Consider the following 27,245-nt stretch of genomic DNA (forward strand, 5'->3'; position numbering starts at 1 on the left):
CACAATTTCCTGAATTTTACCTGCAGAAGCCTCACCAGGTTCTTACTATGAAGAACTGGAAAAATAATATTTCCTCAGACTTATGGAAAGGGGAGAAGAAAATTTAAAGAATAAAGGTACTAAAATAAATTTGTACAAGATTGAGATCAGAAAATAATTTTATTTATGACACAAAGGCAGAGCTATAGAGAAGAAAAAATATAACACATATTATCCATGTTTTAAAGGTGCCAGAAGAAGTGTTTTTTTTTTTTTTTTTTTTTTTAGTACCAGTGATTGAACCCAGGTGTGCTTAACCACTGAACCACATCAGAGGCCCGTTTTATAATTTTTATTTTTTATTTTGAAATAGGGTCTCACTAGATTGCTTATTGCTTAGAGCCTTGTGAAGTTGCTGAGGTTGCCTTAGAACTTGCAATCCTCCTACTTCAGCCTCCCAAGCTTCAGGGATTACAGGTGCCTGACACCAGGCCCAGTTCATAAAGAAGATTTTTATAAGGGGAAGTATTTATAACAAAGGTGACAAAATATTATTTTCTTAACATACAGTCTTGTGACATTTAACAAGGATATATTCCTCAGGTCAATTTTGTCATTGTGGGACCTCATGGGTTTACTTATACAAATCTAGATGGTCCAAGTCAGTCACAGAGTGAGCCTCTCTGATATTATCAAGAGACATAAACACAGGGTGTATGAGGCTTCTGCTGGCTTAACACAGCACACTTTTATAGAGGACTTTGTTTTTATAATAGAAGGATCCCCTCTGAGATGACAGAAGAACAGTATAGTAAATATACGTGATAACAGTCATTTGTTATCATTATAAATAATGTGTATTTATATAATCATATGTGCTATATGTCTTTATACAGCTCAGTGTGTTTGTTTACAATACCAGCACCAAAACAGGTGAGTAACCAGGTTCTGACAGCTTCAGCATCGCCAAGCAATAGGAATTTTGCTGGTCCATTATAATCTTATCAGATCACTGTAGTGCATGGTCTGTCACAGACTGAAATGTAGTGTGGCTCATGAATTATGAACACTCACAGATCAATAGGAAAACAATGTGACTTCAAAGGAATATAGACAAGGGGAACAAATTCACGTTTTGAGAAAAGAATAAATACAAATAATCAATATATAATGAATTCATGTTTGTTTTATGGATAATAGAATTAATGTAAGTTTAAAGATAACATCTTCTGCTTAGAAATTCTGTAAAGATATCAAAGACTTGTTGGCAAGGATCAAAAGGAATGATTATTATCATTCATTGTTCCAAAGGAATAATGCAAAAACCTCCTCTAAAATTTCCCAACTAGTTGAACCAAGAATTTTATTACTGAGAGTTAACTTAATATGAAATCGCATAGATACATAAAAACATATGTTACAAATTCATAGCATTATTTCTCATAATATTAATATTTTGGAAGTACCTACAGTTTCAATAAAAAGGGTTCATTTAAAAGAACAATATATATATTCATAGGCTCAATGCTATGCAGCTAGTATAAAAGCAGATACTTCAGTGATGTGAGACATTTTTATGATACATTGTTAAATGCATTGCAATATATTTCTTGAGACTATAGTTATTGCTTTTCTGTTGTAATGGGTATAACATATACAAGGTTTTCTTTCTCACATCTCTGTCCAACAATTTTAATCTGTATTATTACCTTTGTTAGTATGCACCTTGATATTATAAATTAAGTGTAAACATCACTTAGATGATATGCCGGCTTTGATGGATATCCTCTTGACTGTGAGACACTGCAGAAGTGGTGATTAGCAGTTTACTATATGTCCTGCCTGCTTTACCCATTTCCAAGTGGTGATTGGCCATATCTTTTCTATGGTGTCAGGGCACAGACTGCTTTTATTTCCACTTTTGTTTTTCTAAACTTCGCAAGTATTTTACTCTTTGTTCTAAAGTTAAATATAATACATGCATGTCCCCAGTCCTTTTCTAGTAACTTGCAAAGTACTTGCTAGTTTCTGAGGTTCATTCTCAAATCATTTTCTTAAGGAAGAAGCCACTGGGAAAATATTTTCCAACTTGTGGAAAATTCAGAACATTTTTTCTGTAGCTTGTTTACCTGAAGTTTGCATTGGCTGAATAGAAACACTTTGTTGTTGTTTAAAAAAAAAAAAAAAAAAGAAAAGAAGAAGAAGAAGAAACACAGCCAGGCATGGTAGGACACACCTACAATTCCAGAAACTTGGGAGGCTGAGGCAGGAGGATGGAGAGTTCAAACCCAGTCTTAGTAACTTAGTGAGGCACTTAGCAACTCAGGGAGACCCTGTCTCTAATAAACATAAAAAAGTTGGAGATGTTACTCAGTGTTTAAGTACCCCAGCATTCAATTCCCAGTAGAAAACAAACAAACAAACAAACAAACAAAAAAAAAAAACTCAAGAAGGAAAAGAAACACAAAAGGCCAAAAAATAAATAAATAAATAAATAAATAAAAATTAAAAAAATGTTCATCATCTCTAGTACTCAGGAAAATGCAAAGCAAAACTACACTAAGATTTTATCTTACTCTTTTCAGAATATTATTGTTTGTATAGAATACAAACAATAATAAATGTTGGTAAAGTTGTGGGGGAAAAAATCATGCAATTATCTCCCCATTATTTTCTGGCATTGAGTATTGCTGCAGGGTCATCTGAAGGTAGACTGATAGTTTTCCCCTAAAAGGTGAATTTTCTGTTCTGCATAATTAGCCAAAAGACTCATTTTTATTCCTTTAAATTCAACAAATTTACCTGGTGATGTTATGCTATTAAATATTCTGCATTGGTATTCACTGAGATGCCCTTTCATGGTCATTATTTTCACTTCACTTTGAACCCTGAGTCTTTTTCTCTCTTTTACTTTTATTTTTTTTTCTTTTAAGAAAAACTTGCTTGGCATGGTGGCACATGCCTATAATTCCAGTGACTCAGGAGGCTAAGGCAGGAGGATCTTGAATTCAAACCAGCCTCAGTAACTCAATGAGGCCCTAAGCAACTTAGGGAGACTCTGTTTCTAAATAAAATATTTTTTTAAAAAGGACTGGGGATGTGGGCTCAGTGGTTAAGCACACCTGGGTTCAATCCCCAGTACCAAAAAAAAAACCTAAAATCTTTAAGAAAATCTTTAAATATTCTTCTTATTAAATTGTTTTGATTTTTACTTTCTTTTTTTTATTGTAAACAAATAGGATACATGTTGTTTCTCTGTTTGTACATAGAGTAAAGGCATACCATTTGTGTAATCATAAATTTACATAGGGTAATGTTGGTTGATTCATTCTGTTATTTTTCCCTTCCCCCCACCCCTCCCATCCCTCTTTTCCCTAGTCCTTCCTTCCCCCATTCTTGCCCCCCTCCCTAACCCTAACTCTAACCCTAAAACTAACCCCTCCCACTCCCCATTATGTATCATCATCCACTTATCAGCAAGATCATTCTTCCTTTGGTTTTTTGAGATTGGCTTATCTCACTTAGCATGATATTCTCCAATTTCATCCATTTGCCTGCAAATGCCTTAATTTTATCATTCTTTATGGCTGAGTAATATTCCATTGTATATATATGCCACAGTTTCTTTATCCATTCATCAACTGAAGGGCATCTAGGTTGGTTCCACAATCTGGCTATGGTGAATTGAGCAGCAATGAACATTGATGTGGCTGTATCTCTGTAGTATGCTGATTGTAAGTCCTTTGGGTATAGGCCAAGGAGTGGGATAGCTGGGTCAAATGGTAGTTCCATTCCAAGTTTTCTAAGGAATCTCCATACTGCTTTCCAGAGTGGCTGCACTAATTTGCAACCCCACCAGCAATGTAGGAGTGTACCTTTTTCCCCACATCCTCGCCAACACCTGTTGTTGCTTGTATTCTTGATAATTGCCATTCTAATCGGGGTGAGATGGAATCTTAGGGTGGTTTTGATTTGCATTTCTCTTATTACTAGAGATGTTGAACATTTTTCCATATGTTTGTTGATTGCTTGTAGGTCTTCTTCTGTGAAGTGTCTGTTCATTTCCTTAGACCATTTGTCGATTGGGTTATTTGTAGTCTTGGTGTTGAGTTTTTTGAGTTCTTTATAGATTCTGGAGATTAGTGCTCTATCTGAAGTATGATTGGCAAGGATTTTCTCCCACTCTGTAGGCTCTTTCTTCGCATTGCTGATAGTTTCCTTTGCTGAGAGAAAGCTTTTTAGTTTGAATCTATCCCAGTTGTTGATTCTTGCTTTTATTTTTGTGCTATGGGAGTCCTGTTGAGGAAGTCTGGTCCTAAGCCGACATGTTGAAAATCTGGACCTACTTTTTCTTCTATAAGATGCAGGGTCTCTGGTCTGATTCCGAGGACCTTGATCTATTTTGAGTTTAGTTTTGTGCACGGTGAGAGTTTACTTTCTTTTTTGATGTCATGTCTTATGTGTCTTTTTCTATCTTCATTTCCAGTTGATTTTGATCCTTTTGTTCATTTTTATCCTCCAAGTTTGCCATATTCTTTTTATTCTCTTAATTTTTTTCTTTGGTTCTGTGATTACTTTTTTGATGTTTTCCTTGCATACTTGCAAGTTACACTTTTTCATGTCCTATTATCTGACCATCTTATACGCAGATTGATTTTTTTTTATTTGTAGCCATTCTTCATAAAGTCTGTTACTTTTAAAAAGCTATTTTAAGCAATTCATGATAAGACTCGTGCTCATAATAGTTACCTGCTCTATGAAAATATTTTTTGGCAGTGTTTTACGTTTTTAAATTCTGATGCCCTCTTTCATCCTTCTTTTCTTAGAATATTTTTATGTTGAAACTATTCCAGTTTTTAAAATTATACATCTCTGAATAAATGATATATTTCTGAAAAAAATATTTTTGAAGTTTCCACTTATGGAGAGATAGTTCTATAGTCTTTCACACTTCACCAGCAAGGGATCTGGCCTTCCTTGCTACCACAGGAGCAAAGAGCTTCCTTCAAAGATGGCTTTTTACAACCTACCTACAAAAACTCTCCTCTTCTTTTCTCAATAAAATTGAATCCCAGACAGCTTTTACTATTAGTCATTCTCAACTTGTCTCCGTTGTTACAATGAGGGAATAAACATTTACAATCCAGAATAACTTCCTCCCTTCCATGAAACGTAATTTTCCCCAATATTTTCTGATGTCAACCTCCTGTGAACTACCCTCTGCACATTAATCTCTTCATTTCTTCCTAATAGCTATTGTCCAATCTCAACACTTCCATGGGTTTACATTCTCTAGATCAAATGTCTCAGGGTTTCTCTGAAAATGAACTTTTTTTTTGATTCTTTGTCTCTGAGAAAATTTTAATATGATCTCCAGAAAAGGAAAAATACTGTCTGATAAAGCAACACATTTATGCCAGAATTCCATGATGTATCTCTTTTAATAAAGATTCACCAGTTACTTATTTAGATTTACATTACTGAGTTTAATGCAGTTTATCTACAAAAAGCAGTTGGATGCAGATGAATATTTTATTCCCTTAGAGATAATACTAAAATTTTGATGTTCTAAACTTTTAAATAGAACTGCTAACAACAACAACAACAAACATTTTATGGCTACAAGAAAGAGATTACAAAAGAGAGAAGAGGTGCGAAATAGACTGGAGGGTTTATTATTATTTCTTTAGTATCTCCATGTCAAATTGCCTTCAAACCTTTCTCGTATCCATATTTATCTAATAATCTTCCATCTGTCTGAGCAGTCTGCACATAGCATTTTCCTGTATCTCTTACATACTCTCAAAAGTTTTTGCTAACAACTGATAGCGGTTACAGTCATGATGTGACTAACAAAGAATATGTAGTTGTTAGATCTGGAAACCTGAACCAAAGATTGTAAGTTCAATAAAGAATTAATTTTTTTTCTACCTTGAGATTAAGTCCAGTAATGAATATGAAACCTTCCTGTTGAGCCTGGCACAAAGATAGAGCATGATAACTTTTCTTGGTTTTATTATACATCATCATCATTACTGCTATTCCACAGAGAAAAAAACATATTAGCTTTTTTTCAAAATAAATTATTCAGGTTGAAAACACAAAGATGGGAGAAAATCCATGCCACATATTTACAGTGTTTTACCAAAAAAGAAAAAGTTCGTATGAGTGGGGCAATTTTTCTTCTTACCTCCAAGATCAATAAAATGAAAGAACTTGATAAAGAGAGAACAAGGATTTCAGTCACTATAGTATTTTGAGCTCTTATTTATTCATTTCCAGTTCATGTGATATAAAGTGGAAAAAGCAATATTAGCAAACATAATTTGGAATACAAATATTTCCTCAAAGCAATCAAAGTATAGAGTGAACTATTTGCATTACTATTTAGAGCAGTACAGATTTTGACAATTTTTCTGCAAAGCAAGTTGGCAAATTATGACAAGAACCTTTAAGACGGCCATATCATTTTAGTTATTAGTTTTCTTAAAAATACATAAATGGAAAACAAATTTATGAAGAAAATACTCAAGGAAAACATTTATTATAATAAATTGAAAGAAAATCTAAAGTTTAAATGATGGGAGCATTGTTAAGAATAGTTTGCATTTCCATGTAATAGACTCTCATATACTCAATGAAAATAATTAAAAGATTTTCAGTTTTGGAAAAAGTCTCACATTAAAGTTTTAAGTAGAAGTGAAAGACCTATAATTATTCAGTTTGCTATCTATTAGGTAAAATTTATAGATGCAAAGAAAAGACATAGTAAAGGAAACAATATGAATGATAGTTCTTTCTATATTGTGAGAACACTAGCAGGTTTTTCTTATCCATCATTTTTAAAAACTTTCTACAATGAATATATATTTACATTTTTAATTATAGTGAATAATATAATGAACATAATTTTAAGTATTTCAGGTTGAAAGAAAGGAATTTGTCCCTGTGTTAAGCCTCCTTTCTTAAGAAATTTCAAGGTATTTTAATATTATAAAATATTTCTATTTGATATTTTCTATAGAATTTGTATCTTTCAAATGCCTAATTTAACTCTAAGAATGAAATAGTCCCATTATCTCTATTATCAAGCTATAATTACTGTGATCATATTCTGAGCATTAAAAGCTATTAAAGCTGCAGTATAACTTCCTCTCCTGTGACATTTAAACAGATCCTTACATTTTGAGCATTATCTTTGAGGCATGATCCACCTTGTCTGGAGAACTAATCACATTCTTACATAAAATGCTTCCATTAATTAGTGTATTCAAACTCATATTTAACACAAAGAGACTTGGACTCATTTCATGACTAATTAGTACCTCCTAACCTGCTTACCTATATGTATAAAATCTTTGCTGTAATAATTTCAAAATTTCTGTGAATTTAAAGATTTTTAAATATAAATATTGATATATTCAACAAATTTTACTGCATTTCTTACTTCTGAAAGTAGCTAGAAACTTCTGGCCCTTGACTCCCAAATTTCAAGTGCTTTCATTGCTTCTCCAAAAGGGCAGTCAATATTGTCACTTATTGTCTAATTAAAAAAAATTAATTATATTTAACATATAATAGAGTCTGTGAAAGCTACAAAGATAAAACATGGAAACAGTTTTTCAAAAGCACATAATCATGGTAAAACATACAATTAACTTAAATGTGGAGCAAAATTGAGATGAGAGCTGTAATAATGGAACCAATGATTTGCTTTGCAAATGCAGGAATAAGAGAGATTATTTCTAACTGCATAAGTACACATAGACTTCTTTGATAGCCAGGATGCCTCATTTAAAGGGAAGGATACCTCATACCTTGATACAAGATGAAAGTACCCATGAAACAGTGGGAAAGAGTTTATAATAGAGGCTTAGTCTGTGTGAAGACCAGTTCATTTGGCTGGGTTCAGCAACCCACAGCCTCTTCATAGCAATCCCTTTGGCAAGAGATGATTCTATTGACAATGAGAGAGCACAAAACTCTAATTGCTGGAAAACAGCCCAAGGATCACCTGGTAATTTGGGGCTGCTAGCCAGAGCTTTAAGTATGAAGGATGCAAGTTTGCTTACTGGGTTGATGACTCCATTTGTCATGGTGTATCGACAACATGGCATTGACCTAATTACAGCCATCTATAATTACATGGCTCACACTGTCACCATGACTTCATTGGAGTTTTCTAAAAGTTAAAAAAGACAATATTTGGTAATCAATACTATAGTTTAAGAACAGTATCCAATTAAATTACCCTTGCTGGCTAGAGGATGCCCCTATACTGATTAGATAATTTCTGAAGTCTAATTCTTCACTACATAAGCATACCTGAAGTGGATGATTTTTTGCCAAGTTTCTGAAATTCATTGGCTAACAATGTGATATCAGTGTACATTTTTATTTTTCTTTTATTCAACCTCAAACTTAGCTCCACTAAGGGGTAAGTGCATACAGAGTCCTGCTCATGCCTCCTAACTTCACTGTAATCAATTAATATAATCTGTCCAGAGCCAGCTAAATAAAAGTTCAAGAAAAATGGAAAAAATGGGTTTCAGAAATAGCTGACTCCAGGAAAGCTAAGGTTAAAGGAAATGCATTTATTCTGAAAAGCATCCATTAATCAGGACTCTGTCTATTTGATTAAAAGCTCTTTCAGTAAAGAGCAACAGAAATCCACTTAAACTAACTTATGTGAAAAAAGGGAATTTATTATAAGAATAAGAAAGTATACCCTGGGATCCAAAGGAAGAAGGATAGATAGTCACACAAGGACTGACACTGGGAAATGGGAAAATCAGGCACCAAGACAGGTATTCTTCATCTGTGTGTCTTGCTGGGTCTCTTCCTAATTGTCCCTTGCTTTCATCTCTTGTTTTCAGGTTTGGTCTGCTCTCTGTAATCTGATTGTTCATGATGAAAGTGACATTCTACCATGACAGACTTGATTATCCAAGTTCAAATGTTATCAGACCCTGAAACGTGGGACCGGATCCCAAATTTCTAGAAGAGTGATTCTAATTGGCCCAATGTGAATCGGGTCTTCACCCCACATGGTTTCAGATATGGCTAGGGGCACAGTTTCATATAAGAAAGCACAGATGCATGTGTAGGGAGTTTCCATGAAAACTCTCCTCTGTCATAAACTCTATGTGATTGTTTCTACCATACTGTTTTAGCAAGGAAATTTTCTGAGGAACCAAGATCAGAATTTACATGAGTGTTTAATATCCTGCAGCCCATGTGGCAAAACCAGGATGACCTTAGGTCTGTCTCACTCCACTGTGAGAATCACAGATGAAAGATATACACTAAAGATTGTTCTGCTCTGATAATTACTGGGTAATGACAGTTCACACAGTCGTGCTTTAACTGAGACATTTCAAGGGAGCTTTCACAGTTTCAGGAACAATTTTCTCAGCATCTTTGAAAACACTATGAAAGCTAGTCCCGTAGCAAGACTCTGGAAGTCAGGGAAATGTGCTGCCTGGGATCCTGACCAGGAAAACATATTTAACCCAAAGGCCTGTCCCAAATCCATCTTGAAGTTTTCACAGGAACCATATTTCTGCCTCACCATTCCCAGACAAAGACAGTGCACAGCAGGTGGGGAACCAGCTGCAGCCATTCTTGCCAGAGGTATGCCTCCTCTATCAGCCTTCCTTCACAGGCTACACCTCATCTGCTGAAAGACCCTAGAACTGTGCGATAGAGGGAAATGTCCCACCTGATGTCCCTCCTGTCCTCTCCTTCCGGTTGGGGGAACTGCATGCATCACGGTCTAGAAATTCTTGCCTGCTCCGGTGCTCCCCTTCATCCTCATAGGTGTTTCCCTCTGTTGACCTCTCCCTTGTCTAAACTTTTCTTTGCATATGCTGATCAAGGCACATGATAGCACAAAAATGTTAGAGTAAATTTTGAATAAGGAAAGGAAGACAAATTAGTAATACAATTAAAGATGCATTTGCACACTGGTCAAATAGGGAAGTAGAATTCCCTGGAATGCCAGTCATGGTAGAGGGCCAGCTGGAGCTTCGGTGTGTGCCTGAAACACATTTGGGCCCATTGCCTATTTTTTCAAGATGTCCTAATCTAGTCTACTTCCTCTGAAAATCTTTTCCTCCTTTCTCTCCCCCAAGTTTCCCTCTCTTATCCCCCTCTATCACTCTGGATTTCACTCCCAAAGACTGTGTTATTCTCCGGAGCATATAATTACCAGTTTGGCTTGTCTATATCCCTGGTTAGACATTAAGCTCAGTGTCAGACACTCCTGTCCCTGGTGCCTATTAAAAGATCATGTCAAAAAAATAAATAAATAAAATAAAATTAAAGATGCAGTTGAAAGGGGGCTTAAAAGAGATTTATTTCCACATTGTTCATTGAATGGTCTAGTACTCCATTAATTTAATTTGATGGTTAGAATAGTTTATTGTTTTCTCTCTTTGAGAAAACATTTATATAACATATATAACATGAATGTTAAAAGAATAAAAATGCAGAACATAAAAGCTACAAAAAAATTTACCTATTAACTTATCATCATTAAACTCATTTGTTTATGACTTTGAACTTTTTCTCAGTTAGAATTAAATAAACAATTCAGAGCTTTTTCTTTTCACTATCTTATGTTAACAACATGTCTAACTATCATTAAATAATCTCTATTTTAAATAATGGTGTATAATTCAGATTTTATACTTTGGATGTAACAATGTGCCATAACATCTGTTTTCATTCCTAATTACCATTCTAGACAAAAGGTGAGGTATGAGTATTATGAAATAATAAGAAGATATAGCTGCTTGAATAGAATTTGCCAATTTTTTTTTTTTTTTTGAGTCAAAGGGAGAGCAACAACTTGTTATCAGGAGTCTGTGTTTGGGGGCAGAGTACTTTAGACCACTGGAAATTCAGGGAAGGGGCGTTAATGATCTCTTATCTTTCAGAACTACCTTGGATATCTTTCTATCCCAAGGGAAATATCTTCCCATACTGTAGCAAGTACTTAAAATACACCTGGTGGCCGTGTCTGCTGTCCCTGACCATGATTTTATCACTGTTTTCCTTAACTTTACTGAGCAGTCTGTCAGAAATAGTAGTAATGGCCCCAGTTTCTTCACCTCCCATGCAAACTACTTCTGGATGCTTTCCCCATTGTACTCTCATTCTAGGGGCAAAAAAACAAATGTCACCTCACTGGTGGTAGGTCCCAATAGGACAAACTGAACTGCCTACTCCTGGGACTAGAGTAATAAGAACTGGGTCAGTTATTTGGACTGAATGGGAACCCTGAGGCCTACCAATCAGTTGGAAAGATATGTTGGGAGTGCTGCCAACCTACACCTACCTTAACTAGTGCCAGAGTCACTTTGAAGGGAAAGGAAACAAGAGGTGGTTATTAACAACACTTTCCTCCCAGAAGTAAAATCCTTAGGATTTTACTTTTTGTGAAGAAGCCAAGCAACAATTCCCTTAAGAGAATATGGTGATTTGTAGCTTTTTTGGCCTGAAAAGAATTCCAATCAACCCAACTTAATGGGCTTGTAATGAGTGATAGAAGTGATAGAACTGCCCTGGAGTATTGTGGGCTAAGATGGGTTCTGTGCAATTTTTAGTACATTCTGGTATATCTAGGTTAATGCCCCAGGACAAGTAGAAAAATCAATATAAAAATTTAAGGAGAATGACCCTTGATTTTCTAAGATAGACACTATTAGTTACCTTCACCTTAGAAAACTTGTAAAGTTACAACCTTGAGGCCTATAGCTCAGATAAATATGACTCTACTTATTACTATAAGTTACTTTCAAGCATTGAAGTAGTTGAAATGTGTTAGAAAATATTCATTTGGCTCACGCATGCGTGTGTATATATATGTAGTGTAAGGTACAAAAACTTAAGGATCTTGACCATTAACCTGAGTATTATCATTTGGGTTGTCAGATTAAATTTTTCTCTATTGGAGGATATTACTGTGGTTGGCTGTTGGTTGATATTCTGTATGATACAGATTCTAAACTGATTCATGCTTTGACTACATCTGGATTTCTCCTGGAAATGGTGCTCACATGTCAAGAAAATCCCTGTTATTTGAAGAACATGACAGTTTTCTGCTTGGGTTAGTAAAATTCCTCAATACCAGGGGCCTCCCAGATAATGAGGTAATCTCACTTGATACAAATCTTCAGCTGTCAATGTGCTACTAAGTGATGAATAATACTTACAAGATTTTTTAGGCCTCACCTTGAAAAACAAGGTCTTGTCAGTTGGGTTCTGTCAATATTTTGCTGAGTTGCATTTTTCAAGGGTCGTCCACATTTTCTTCATTTTCTTCAATCCCTTAATCACTCATATGGGGTTTGAGAGGTGAAAAGGAGATTATCAAGTTGCCTGTCATCAAATGGCTCTCTGAACCAGAACTGTGGTACTCCCCTATGAATCATGCCACGTCACTGCTTTTTCCCATGGATATGAAAGAAGCAGGTGGGGTATGATGTCCTGTGAAGTGGTATCATGTGTGGATGAGGACCCTGCAAACATAATCACTCCTCACTGAGTCTTCTAATACTGTGCCATTCTGGATCTCCAGAGAGCTGCTGAAATGAGATGTACCAGGGTTGTGATCAGATCCAGTGAATCAAAAACCAAACACATTTTCTACTGAGAGAGTGCCGAGCCTCCTTCACGTGTTGACAGTGTCCCTCACCATTGCTAACTCAGTACCTTGGTCTGGCCCTCTTCTGTCATCATCACATGACCTATTGTAATTTTTCAGTCTTTTTGTGGCACACGTATTATGGTCCCTGGATTCAGAAATAAGCCACTTATTCAGATCATCGAGCTGAGAAGGGGAGGAACTAAGATTTCATGAAAAACTCTGCCTCTCAGACCCATATTGCAAAGTCATGTCGTGAAATGCTTTAATTGTTAATGCACTAACTAAAGATTTCTCTTTAAGTTATGACCATTGTGGCAAGCATTATTCATATGATAAAAAACAAATCTACCAAATACACATATTCGCCCCTTGAGAAAAAAGGCAGGACAGGGAAACAGTTTAAATTGTTGGATATATGCTTCCCAATCTAAACATCTGGATTCTCAGTAGCCCAGAGGTCAGAGGTCAATTGAACACTTCATAAATGTGAAGTGGTGGTGACACTCAAAATTTTTATAGTCTGGAAAAAAGTTTTGAAGTCACTCTACACTGGTTACTTTTTGCCAGTGGTTTGGAAAGAAGAAAATTAAATAAAGAACTGTACAATTTGAATGTTTGTGTCTCCAAATTTTATCTTGAAACTTAATTATCAGTGCAGTGGCTTTAAGAGGCGGGACCTTAGGAGGTGACTAGGTTGTAAGGGTGGAGCCCTCATGACCAGAATCTGTGCCCTTACTAAAGGACTTGAGAGTATTAATTCCCTTTGCCCTTTTTCTCTTCCACTCATTTTTGTCATACGAAGACACAGCATTTTTCTCTTCTGCCACATGAGACACAGCAGGAAGAAACATCTTGGAAGGAGAAAGCAGCCCTGGCCAGAAGCTGAACCTGCTGGGGCTTCATCTCCAAATTCCCAGCCTCTTGAACTGTTAGAAATAAAGTTCTGAGGATCCCTGGGCCTGGCTCTCCATCTACCAATGTAGGGCTCCCTGGCAGCCTCCATCTTGGGATGCTGCAACCACCACCATAGCCCCCTCATTGGGGTAGTCTCCACATTGGGACACAGGACAGAGCCTGGAAGTAGAAACCTGCTGCAGCACCACCCACCACAACACTGTGTGTCTGAACAGACTGCCCAATACCACTGCACAGCCTGTCCTCACTGCCCTGTCTCTGAAAGTAGTCACCTCTATCTTGGGACAACTTCAGTTGCCATCTTGGGTTATCTCCGCTTCTACCATTAGCATCTTTAGTTGAGGCAGCCTCCATCTTGGGATGATAAACAGGGCCTAGAAGCCCAACATCAAGATACATACAGGTTAGCCACTGCCACCACCAACTAGGGACACTGCTGCTTCCATCTAGGGACAATAGCCAGGGCCTTGTAGACCATCACCAAGGTCCCTGCAGGATTTGTTATACCTGAAGTCTCTTTGCTAGGTATACTAAAAGCCATCAACTTGCTGCAAAGGCAGGAGAGAACCTTGCATGGGTTTGGTAGGTTGGAAGAGAGTTTGAGGGCTTCTTGATCTTGGCTTACCCAGTCAACCAGCCTGGCACAGAGTTCCTAGGGCCAACTTGGGTGGCACTTGCTGGACTCAACACTGGCCTGGTCCCTGACTCCCTCCCCAGTCCCGGATCCAACAATAATCTGGTCCTGCCAGTTTGGCAATTAACAGGACCCTCCGGCTCCCAGCTCCCAGCTCCCAAATATCACATACCCACCAACCCAGCCGAATGCTTGAAGCTACATGGCCAGCCCACAGCTCTCACTCTCAACACCTGGTTCTGATCTGCCAGATATAGAACTCAGCCCTCAGGACCTCCAAAAAGAGAGGTTCCTAAATGGAAAGTTGAAAGGGCAGGGGCAAAATAGATACAGCTTAGAGGCTAAATTAGAGACCAGGTATTGTGAGGGCCACAGGAAATGTAAGGGGCTAAGACCAGGCTCCCACATCAAATGAGTAGAACCCAAAGGAGGTTCTTTGAATATGGACTGGCAATTGCTATATCTTGCCTCCAGGAGTTCTACTCCCAAAACTAACCCTCCTACCCTAATAGCCTTCACCAACCTGAGGGTAGAGATACCAGCAAAAATCAGATAACCCCACCTATCAGATGAGAAAGGAAGGAGGGAAGATATTGAACTACAAAAGAACAAAGGTTCAATTTTTCTTTGAGCTTTTTTTTTTTTCCCTCTTTTTCTTTTACTGTCCATACATCCCCAACATTTGTGAAACCAAGTACTTCTCATACATCAGGCTACTGAGACCTGGGATGTATGAATAGATATTACAATTTTGTTGTATATTCTTTTATTTTTACATTTTTTCTTAAAAAAAAATTTTTAACACTCTCTGTATAATTCTTCACACTTATCTGTCTCTCTGGAGTTTCTTTCTCTTTTTTTTCTGGCTTACAGTCAAATTCTTTTGATTCCTCTTTCACACTTCCTATGATCTAATACCTCTACATTCTCACCTCCTACCTCATTAACATCTCATCCTAATACCACCCCATTTCTCTATTTGTTCAGCATTATAAACTGTAGGCCCTTTAACAAACCTGTTTATATTGTAGAAAATAATCAAAAACATCATTTCTGTTTATTTTGACAAAACTGTAAATATTTTAATAGAAGTTTTTTGGTTTAAGGCTGCATATGGTTTGTGTGGAGTGTTGTTGGTATTGATCTCCCCTAAAAGTCTAGGTATTGGAAACCTGTGGAAACACCATAAGTCTGTAGGGTAGAAACTGCAATATCTCAGATCCACACTGTCAGAGGGGAAGACACACAAACAACATGAAAAAACAAGGGAAGAGAGAGCCCCAAACAAATAAAGATGCTACAGAATTGGAATGCATAGACTGTGTAGTAGAAGAAACATCAGAGAAAGTATTTAGAATGTAAATAATTAAAATGATATGCAAAATAAAGGATGATATAAGAAAGCAAATGCAGACAGCAAAATATTACTTCAAGAAAGAGATAAAAAAAGAAAGAGATAAGAGAGCAAATTCAGGAAGCAAAAGATTACTTCAATGAAGAGATAGAGATTCTGAAAAAAAAAAAAAAACAGAAATCCTTGAAAAGAAAGAAACAATAAACCAAATTAAAAACTCAATAGAAAGAATCACCAATAGACTAGATCACTTGGAGGATAGAACCTCAGGCAATGAAGACAAAATATTTAATCTTGAAAATAAAGTTGACTAAACAGACAAGATGGTAAGAAATCAAGAATGGAAACTACAAGAATTATGGGATATCATGAAAAGACCAAATTTAAGAATTATTGGGATTGAGAAAGGCACAGATATACAAACCAAAGGAATGAACAATCTATTCAATAAAATAATATCAGAAAATTTCCCAAACTGAAGAATGAAATGGAAAAGTCAGATACAAGAGGTTTACAGAACACCAAATGCACAAAATCACAACAGATCCACACCAAGGCACATTATAATGAAAATGCCTAACATACAGAATAAAGATAGAATTTTAGAGTGTGAGAGAAAAGTATCAGTTTACACCTAGCGGGGAACCAATATAGATATCAACAGATTTCGCAGCCCAGACCCTAAAAGCTAGAAGAGCCTGGAACAACACATTTCAAGCTCTAAAAGAACATGGATGCCAACCAAGAATCTTATACCTAGCAAAACTAACCTTTAGACTTGATGATGAGATAAAATCCTTCCATGATAAACAAAAGTTAAAAGAATTTACAAATAGAAAACCTGCACTAGAGAACATTCTCAGCAAAATATTCCATGATGAGCAAATGAAAAACTACAATGTAAATCAGCAAAGGGAGGAACTAGCCTAAAGGAAAAGCCAATCAATGAGAAACCAAGTCAAGTTAAAAACCAAAGATAACCCGGGAATACAAATCATATCTCAATAATAGTCCTGAATGTCAATTGCCTAAACTCATCAATCGAAAGACATAGTCTGGCAGATTGGATTTTTAAAAAGATCCAACAATATGCTGCCTTCAAGAGACTCATCTCATAGAAAAAGATGTCCACAAACTAAAGGCAAAAGGATGGGGAAAAAACATACCATGCACATGGACTCAGTAAAAAAGCAGGGGTTTCCATTCTCATATCAGATAAAGTGAACTTCAAACCTAAGTTAGTCAGGAGGAATAAAGAAGGACATTTCATACTACTTAAGAGAACTATAAATCAGCAAGACATAAAGATGGTAAATATTTATGCCTCAAATAATGGCGCATCCAAATATGTCAAGCAAATCCTTCTCAATTCCAGGAACAAAATAGACCACAAGACAATAATACTGGGTGGCTTTGACACACCTCTCTCACTGCTGGATAGATCTTCCAAACAAAACTGAACAAAGAAACTGTAGAACTCAATAACACAATCAACAATTTAGACATAACAGATATATAGAATATATATAGAATATTCCATCCATCAATGGGTGAATACACTTTCTTCTCACCTGCACGTGGATCCTTCTCTAAAATAGACCATGTGTTATGCCATAAAGCTACTCTTAGCAAATACAAAAAAATAGAGATACTACCTTGTATTCTATCAGATCATAAAGGAATAAAATTAGAAACTAATGATACAACAAAAAATAGAAGCTATTCCAATACCTGGAGACTAAATAATATGCTATTGAATGATGCACGGATAACAGAATACATCAGGGAGGAGATAAAAAAATTCTTAGAGATAAACAAGAAACATGAAACAACATCAAAATTTCTGGGATACTATGAAAGCAATACTAACAGGAAAATTCCTTGCATGGAACACAATTAATAAAAGAATAAAAAGTCAACAAATAAATGACCTAATATTACAGCTCAAAGCCCTAGAAAAAGAACAGATCAACACGAAAAGTAGTAAAAGACCAGAAATAATTAAAATCAGAGCTAAAATCAATGAAATTGAAACAAAAGAAACAACTGAAAAAATTGACAAAATAAAAAGTTGGTTCTTTGAAAAAATAAATGAAATTGATAAAACTTTAGCCACACTAATGAAGAGAGGGAGAGAGAAAACTCAAATTATTAAAATTCGTGATGAAAAAGAGGTATCATGACAGACACTATTGAAATACAAAATGTAATTAGAGGATATTTTGAAAATCTATACTCCAACAAAGTAGAAAAATCTCAAAGACATCGACAGGTTTCTAGAGGCATATGAGCCACCTAAACTGAATCTGGAGGATACATACAATTTAAACAGATCAATTTCAAACAATGAAATTGAAGAAGTCATCAAAATCCTACCAAGCAAGAAAAGCCCAGGACAAGATAGATTTTCAGCTGAGTTCTATAAGACCTTCAAAGAAGATCCAATACTCCAATAATCCTCAAATTATTCCATGAAATAGAAATGGAGGGAACATTTCTAAACTCATTCTATAAAGCTAATATCACCCTGATATCAAAACCAATGACACATCGAAGAAAGAAAACTGTAGACCAAAATTCCTGATGTACATAAATGCAAAATTTTTAACAAAATTCTGGCAAATTGCATACAAAAACATATTAAAAATATAGTGCACCATGATCAAGTGTTTTTCATCCCTGGGATGCAAGGTTCGTTCAACATCTGAAAACCAATAAAACTAATTCAACACATCAACAGACTTAAAGTTAGGAATCATATGATTATTTCAATAGATTTAGAAAAAGCATTTGATAAAATACATCAACTCTTCATGCTCAAAACACTAGAAAAACTAGGGATAGTAGGAACATACATCAACAATGTAATGCCAAGTCTGTGGCCTACATCATTCTAAATGGAGATAAAACTGAAAGAATTCCCTCTAAAAACTGGAACAAGAGAGGGATGCCCTCTTTCACCACTTCTATTCAACATCGTCCTTGAAACCCTAGATAAAGCAATTAGATCAAAAAAAACTAATGGGATATAAGTAGGAGAAGAAGAACTCAAACTGTAACTATTTGCCATGATTAAATAACAGGACTCCCATAGCACAAGAAATAAAAGCAAGAATCAACAACTGGGATAGATTCAAACTAAAAAGCTTTCTCTCAGCAAAGGAAACTATCAGCAGTGTGAAGAAAGAGCCTACAGAGTGGGAGAATATCTTTGCCAATCATATTTCAGATAAAGCACTAATCTCCAGAATCTATAAAGAACTCAAAAAACTCAACACCAAGACTACAAATAACCCAATCGACAAATGGTCTAAGGAAATGAACAGACACTTCACAGAAGAAGACTTACAAACAACCAACAAACATATGGAAAAATGTTCAACATCCCTAGTAATAAGAGAAATGCAAATCAAAACCACCCTAAGATTCCATCTCATCCCAATCAGAATGGCGATTATCAAGAATACAAGCAACAATAGGTGTTGGCAAGGATGTGGGGAAAAAGGTACACTCCTACATTGCTGGTGGGGTTGCAAATTAGTGCAGCCACTCTGGAAAGCAGTATGGAGATTCCTTAGAAAACTTGGAATGGAACTACCATTTGACCCAGCTATCCCACTCCTTGGCCTATACCCAAAGGACTTACAATCAGCATACTACAGAGATACAGCCACATCAATGTTCATTGCTGCTCAATTTACCATAGCCAGATTGTGGAACCAACCTAGATGCCCTTCAGTTGATGAATGGATAAAGAAACTGTGGCATATATATACAATGGAATATTACTCAGCCATAAAGAATGATAAAATTATGGCATTTGCAGGCAAATGGGTGAAATTGGAGAATATCATGCTAAGTGAGATAAGCCAATCTCAAAAAACCAAAGGAAGAATGATCTCGCTGATAAGTGGATGATGATACATAATGGGGCGTGGGAGGGGTTAGTTTTAGGGTTAGAGTTAGGGTTAGGGAGGGGGGCAAGAATGGGGGAAGGAAGGACTGTATAGAGGGAAAAGAGGGATGGGAGGGGTGGGGGGAAGGGAAAAATAACAGAATGAATCAACCAACATTACCCTATGTAAATTTATGATTACACAAATGGTATGCCTTTACTCTATGTACAAACAGAGAAACAACATGTATCCCATTTGTTTGCAATAAAAAAAATACTAGAGGATCCAAAAAATTCCACCAGAAAACTTCTAGAACTCATAAATGAATTCATAAAGTGGCAGGATATAAAATCAATACTCATGAATCTAATGTATTTCTATTCGTAAGTGATGAAATCTCTGAAAGAGAAATTAGGAAAACTACCCCATTCACAACAGCCTCAGAAAAATTAAGATACTTGAAAATCTGTCTAACAAAAGACATGAAAGACCTTTACAATTAAGACTACAGAACACTAAAGAAAGAAATTAAAGAAAACCTTTGGAGATAGAAAGATCTCCCATGTTCTTGAATATTCAGAATTAATATTGTCAAAATGATCATCCTACCAAAAGTGCTGTATGAATTCAATGCAATTCCTATTAAAATCCCATTGACATACCTCATAGAAATGTAGAAAGCAATCACGAAGTTGATTTGGAAGAATAAGAGACCAAGAATAGCTAAAGCAAAATCCTTAGTAGGAAGAGTGAAGCAGGAGTTATCACAATATCAGATCTTCAACTATACTACAGAGAAATAGCAACAAAACAGCATGGTATTGGCACCAAAATAGACAGGTAGACCAGTGGTACAGAATAGAGGACACAGAGACAAAACCACAAAAATACAGTTATCTCATACTAGACAAAGTCACCAAAAACATACAATAGATAAAAGATAGCCTCTTCAACAAATGGTGCTGGGAAAACTGGAAATCCATAAGGAGAAAAATGAAATTAAACCACTATTTCTCACCTGTACAAAACTCAACTCAAAATGGATCAAGGACCTAGGAATTAGACCAGATACCTTGCACCAAACAGAAGGAAAATAGAACCAAATCTTCATCCTATAGGCTTAGGTCCACACTTCCTTAACAAGACTCCCAAAGTGCAAGAAATAAAATCAAGAATCAATAAATGGGATAGATTCAAACTAAAAAGCTTTTTCTCAGCAAAGGAAACAATCAACAATGTGAAGAGAAAGCCTACAGAGTGGAAAAAATCTTTACCACATGCACTTCAGATAGAGCACTAATCTCCAGAATTTATAAAGAACTTGAAAAACTTACACCAAGTATACAAATAACCCAATCAATAAATTGGCTAAGGAACTGAGCAAACACTTTACAGAAGATTTACAAGCAATCAACAGATACATGAAAAAATGTTTAACATCTCTAGTAATGAGAGAAATGCAAATCAAAACTACCCTATGATTTCATCTCACCCTAATTAGAATGGCTATTATCAAGAATACAAGCAACAATAGGTATTGACAAGGATGTGGGAAAAAAGGTACACTCATCCATTGCTGGTGGAGTTGCAAATTGATGCAGTCACTCTGGAAAGCAGTATGGAGATTCTTTAGAAAACTTGGAACGGAACCACTATTTGACCCAGTCATTCCACACCTTGGCCTATACCCAAAGGACTTAAAATCAACATACTAGAGCAATGCAGTCACATCAATGTTTATAGCCGCTCAATTCACAATAGCTACTTTGTGGAACCAACCTAAACACCTTTCAATAGATGAATGGAAAAGAAACTAGTATATATACACAATGGAATACTATTCAACCATAAAGAATAAAATTATGTCATTTGCAGGTAAATGGATGGACTTGGACAATACCACTCTAAGTGAGGTAAGCCAATCCCAAGAAACCAAAGTCCTGATGTTTTTCTGATAAGCGGATGTTGATACATAACAGGGCAGAGGAAGGTTTAGGGGAAGAATGGAGGAAGAATGGATTTTGTAGAGGGAAATGAGGGGTGGGATGGGGTTGGGATAATGGAATGAGATAAACATCATTACCCTATGTACATGTATGATTATACAAATTGTGCAACTCTACTTCGTGTATAACCAGAGAAATGAAAAGCTGTACCCCATTTGTGTACAATGAATCAAAAAAAAAATATATACCTCTCTCATCCTGCACAAAATTCAACTCAAAGTGGATCAAAGACCCAGGAATTAGACCAGAGACCCCGTGCTTTATAGAATAAAACCTAGTCCCAAATCTTCATCATGCCAGTTTAACACCTGAGTTTCTTAACTAGACTACTAAAGCACAAGAAATAAAAGCAAGAATCAATAAATGGGATGAATACAAACTAAAAAGCTTCTTCTCAGCAATCAATAACATGAAGAGAGTTTCTACAGAATGAGAGAAAATCTTTACCACGTGCACCTCAGATAGAGCATTAATGTCTAGGATATATAAAGAACTGAAAAAAACTAAACACCAAAAAAAAAAAAAAAAAAAAGAAAAAGAAACAAATAACCCAGTAAACAAATGGGCTAAGGAACTGAACAGACCAGTCACTGAAGATATACAATTGATCAACAAATATATAAAAAAAATGTCCATTATCTCTAGCAATTAGAGAAATGCAAATCAAATCTATTCTAAGATTTCATCTCACTCCAGTCACAATGGCAATGACCAAGAATACAACAAGCAACAATAAGTGTTGGCGAGGATGTGGGGGAAATGGTACACATACATTGCTGGTGGGACTACAAATTGGTGCGACCATTACGGAAAGAAGTATGGAGATTTCTCAGAAAACTTGGAACCAAACTACCATTTGACCCAGCTATCCCACTCCTCGGTTTATAACAAAGGACTTAAAATCAGCATACTACAGTGATGCAGCCACATCAATGTTTACAGCGGCTCAATTTACAATATCTAAACTATGGAACCAACCTGGATGCCCTTCAATAGATGAATGTTAAAGAAACTGTGATATATATATATATCACAATATAATCAAATATTACTCAGTCTTAAAGAAGAATGAAATCATGGTATTTGCAGGTAAATGGATGGAGTTGGAGACTATCATGCTAAGAAAAGTAAGCCAATCCCCAAAAAACCAAAGGTCAAATGTTTTCTCTAATAAGTGAATGCTGATCCATAATTGGGGGGAGGGAGAGGGAAGAAGGTTAGAACTTTGAATTGGGCAGAAGGGAGTTAGTTGAGGGTAGGGGGAATGTAGGGGGGGAGATGGTGTGATGAGACTGACATTATTACCCTATGTACGTGAATGAAGTGACTGCATTGTGTACAACCAGGGAAATGAAAAGTGTTCCACTTGTGTATAATGAGTGGAAAATGCATTCTACTGTCATGTATAGCTAATTAGAGTAAATAAAAAAAAAGAAAAGAAATAAAGTTCTGACATTTATAAATTATCCAGACTAAGGTAATGGGATGGATGAAGACAGTTACCCTTGGTAGAACTACTGGAATTAATAGGCAACAGGAATTACAAAACAAAAAATAAACAAACAAACAAAAACCCAAACAAACAACAGCAACTCTGCCATAAAAACAGAAGAGTGTTTTATAGTCCTGAATATTTGTCTAAATGTTAGAATGAAATTATTCCTGTTTTATGCTTCTTAAATTTTATATTTAGATTCTCAGAGTCAGAACCTTCAGTCTTTCATTTGTAATGTTTATGTAGATGTCTGCTGCTTAAACTGTGAATATTGATATTCTGCAGTGAGGACAAATTATTTTATTAATTTTGTATGATAGGTGAAAATATTCCTAATTTCAAGACTAGATCTCAGTGGGTTTTACGAAAAGATAGTAAAAGCTAGATATTTAAAAGAATCTATAGGAATATCTTATAAAACAAAGAAAACTTGATTTATACTACATAAAACTAAAGGTTTAATGACAAAGCAACACAAAAAGCAAAAGATTTCTCCAGAGATGTAAATGAAAACTGTATACCTATACCTGCCAAACTTTGAATGGTGCCAGGAACTGATCAAATGAAAACCAATTTAATAGAAATATTGGCTAAATTCTAGTTAAGCTGTTCTGCATAATAGTAGATTGGTTTGGGTTGAAGTTCTAGGCTCTCTGGGGAGAAGGTAAGTGTATTCTTATGTTTGGTGCTATGGCAATTGCTTAAGGTACAATTCCAATCTAATTAAAATAAGAAAAAAAAGCCTTTCAGACCAATTTAAAAATAGTGTATTTTATTTAGTCCTCACAATAATCCTATGTAATGTTTACTTTCCATTTTATAGACATGGAGTCTGTGGTTAGAAAGAACTAATATGCTATAACTTGAAATATAGATATTAAATTTGCCTCTTATAATTCCTAGCCCACTATCACTTCCATCTCACCACAATGCACAAGTGTTTTCAAATATTTTCTTTATGTTTTTATGAGGATTTTTCTATGGTGTTCTCATTATATGACACTGAGAAAGAAAAGAAAGAGAACAAATTTTTAGAGGGTTTCTGTACTGCAAACACATTGATAAGACAAGGATATTCTTAGACTGGTAAATCTGACCAGTTAGTACATGTTTCAATTTATATTATGAATAAGAAATTATCTCTTTAAGAAATATAGAGATTCTCTTGTGTCTTAGAAGCATACAGGTAAATGAGAATTATGATCCTACTTTTAATGTATCAACTTGGAAGGAGAGGATCATCCACGATTAGATAATAGGTTTTAAACACACATGGAGGAGAAATAATCCATAAGAATTATTCTGGATAAATACTGTATATATAGTAATATAAATTACTTTATCTTAGGTGTGGGGGAAGGAATGATAGCAGAGTGAAACAGACATCATTACCTCATGTACATGTATGACTGCATGACCGCTGTGATCCTGCAACTATGTATAATCAGAAAAAATAAGAGATCACACTCTATTTATGTATGATCTATCAAAATGTATAAATGCATTCTACTGTCATGTACAACTAATTAGAACAAATAAAATAAAAAATTACTTCATCTACATAAAGGCCATTGCCATGAATCATTTATGATTAACCACTGTGACACAGTTCCTTTAAAACAAATATACATGTTGGAATCAAGCTTTTTAAGACCACCAAAAAACAAAACAAACAAAACAAAACAAAACAAAACAAAACAAAACCCAGTGACTTCTTAAAAGGAGAACATGAAGGAAATGAAGGATGTTTTTGTCCAGAATAAATACTGAGTCACATTTGTCATGGATCAATATTACTTATTGTACTATAAAATCATAATATAGAAATTTATTTTAAATTCTCTGTGTTACATAAAACTAACCTGAGGAGAATCATCTTTTTATAGTTTGAATATTTTCATGATGAAGTAAATGGACTCTCTATTTTGCAGGAAGTCATGACATGATATATGGTTCAAATTAACATGTTGCCAGAAATGTCTTTCTCAGTCTGAACAGAGTTGAGACCAGCTTTTATTCTGAAAAATTTGCCCTGTCGAATGAAAATATTCTGGATCCAGGAGGAAAGAAGTTCTGCTTCCTGATGATTATTTTGTGTCATTCTAATTTATGAAAAGTCTTGTGCCAATGGATAAGAAATAATAAAACTGCTTATGAATACAATTTTCTAGCAGAACTCATGGTGCTCCTTTATTTTTAGATTGTGTTTTTCAAATCATCTTAAAGTAAAATTGATTTTTATTTATTTTTGGTGTACAGTTCTATGTATTTTAATGTATGTGTATTACCACCAAAACATTCAGTACACCAAATGAGTCTATCCTTCCGGAAAACTCCCTTGTACGCTCCCTTCATAATTGCACCTCACTCCCACCCAATGTCTGCATTATACACAGTAGATGGAATGTGGCTGCTTATGAAACATACCACTGAGATGCTAGTTGTGCCACAGAGCAGAGATTCTCTGTGGTCATTTTTGTATGTTGGAGTGGGGATGGTATGGTGTAACCATCTGAGGAAGGGGCATTTTGTAATCATATGAACAGTTTTTTTAAAAAAAATTTTCCCATGGATTGTGGTAAATGTTCCTTCTCTCTTTGAAGGGGAAAAATCTTTTCCCCTTCCTTTTTGAATATCACTACTTTCTATCAATCTGCATGCTATAGTTTTCAGACCTCCCAGATGAGAGGGCTATAATTCTTGAGAGAAAAATAAACAAATAAACAAGTGAGTCCTACATTTGATCCAGATTACAGCTTGGAAGCAAATCCTAGGAGAAAGTATAGAGCAGAGGAACCAAAAAAAACCTTTCCAACCCTGGATGAGAATTGTCTTGTCAGAGAAGAAGATCAGAAGTCACGCAAAGAAGTATAATTTTGTAGGACAATGTACCAGAATAAAGGGAACTTCTCACTTAAAGACAGAACTGGAGATATGCAGATGGGTCCTGCTGTATCTTTGACTGAGTGTAGATTTCTGTGTGCATGGGAAGAAATTATTGAAAGTCCTGGTCACTGACAGACAAGACGTCAAACAATTTCTGAAGATCAGGCATGTGAAGAATAGTTCATGTTCCAAAGAGAGAATAGAAAGACCTCATACAATATGTGTCACTGGTGAAGTCCTCAGAAAAATGTTGAATGACTCAACTTTCTACTTCCAGAGACAGAACTGATGACACAAGATCACAAAAAAAAACTTGCACACAAATATCCATAGCATCATTATTCACAATAACTAAAAAGTAAACACAAACCAACGCCCATCAACTGATATATGGATAAATGAAATGTGAGGTATGCATGTATTGAAATATTATACAACCATAAAAGGAATAAAATTCTGATATGTGCTACAAAGTAGGTGAGCTTTGAATTGTAATGTGAAAAAAGCCAGACATAGAAGACCAAATATTCTGAGATTCTATTTATAGGAAATGTTCAAAAAAAAGAGCTGTATTCATTTGCATAGAAAATAGATAAGAGATTGTCAGGGACTGGTCTTAAGGAAAGACATAAGGACTATACCATGGTATGGAGTATGAAGTTTCTTTTGGGATAATGAATATTTTCTTGAGTGAGATAGTAGTAATGGATGTATAAGCTTGTGAATACGGCAAAGATCACTTAATGTTAAATTTTAAATAGTAAATTTTATAGTGTATACATCATATGTCAACAGAAGAGGAAAGATATTCCATTAGTAGTAGGACTAAATTAAATCTACACTAAAGAAGCCCTGATTCACCCTAATGAAGTTTATTAATTAACTTTGGACTATGGGCTGGGAAGGAGGTAAGAAAATTCTTTCTCTTAAAAGCATCTATGTATGAATTTGGGCAACATTAATAGAACAACTATTTTATTGCTCTAAAATTCAATTAAAGCAATAAACAATATGAGAAGTTTATACTTTCACAACTGCTGACTTTCAGAAGAGTAGGAATCTGTGGTGTTCTAGCCTGTGGCTACTCTACCTCTCCAGCTCCTTGGTGTAGAGGTTCTCCCAGGGTGGAGCCGGTGATGAGTACTGCATATTTCCTCTGCTGTTAAGGGACCTACTTGACATGGAGCGGTGAACAATGCCCATACAGTGAAAAATCACTGGAACTGTTGGCAGAGCCAGGTGGATTTAGGAAAGCCACTGTGGCATATTTAGCCTGAAGTTATGAGTGTGGTTGAGATATAGGTGCAATTATATGAATATGCACCAAACAACAAAGTCACACAAAGAGAAGGCCAAAACTGGTAGAACTGAATGTTCTAAAAATAACATAAAGAATATAATTTCATATAGAATATTATAGAAAATAAT

The sequence above is a fragment of the Sciurus carolinensis genome, chromosome 2, assembly GCF_902686445.1.
Source record: "Sciurus carolinensis chromosome 2, mSciCar1.2, whole genome shotgun sequence".
Classification (NCBI taxonomy): domain Eukaryota; kingdom Metazoa; phylum Chordata; class Mammalia; order Rodentia; family Sciuridae; genus Sciurus; species Sciurus carolinensis.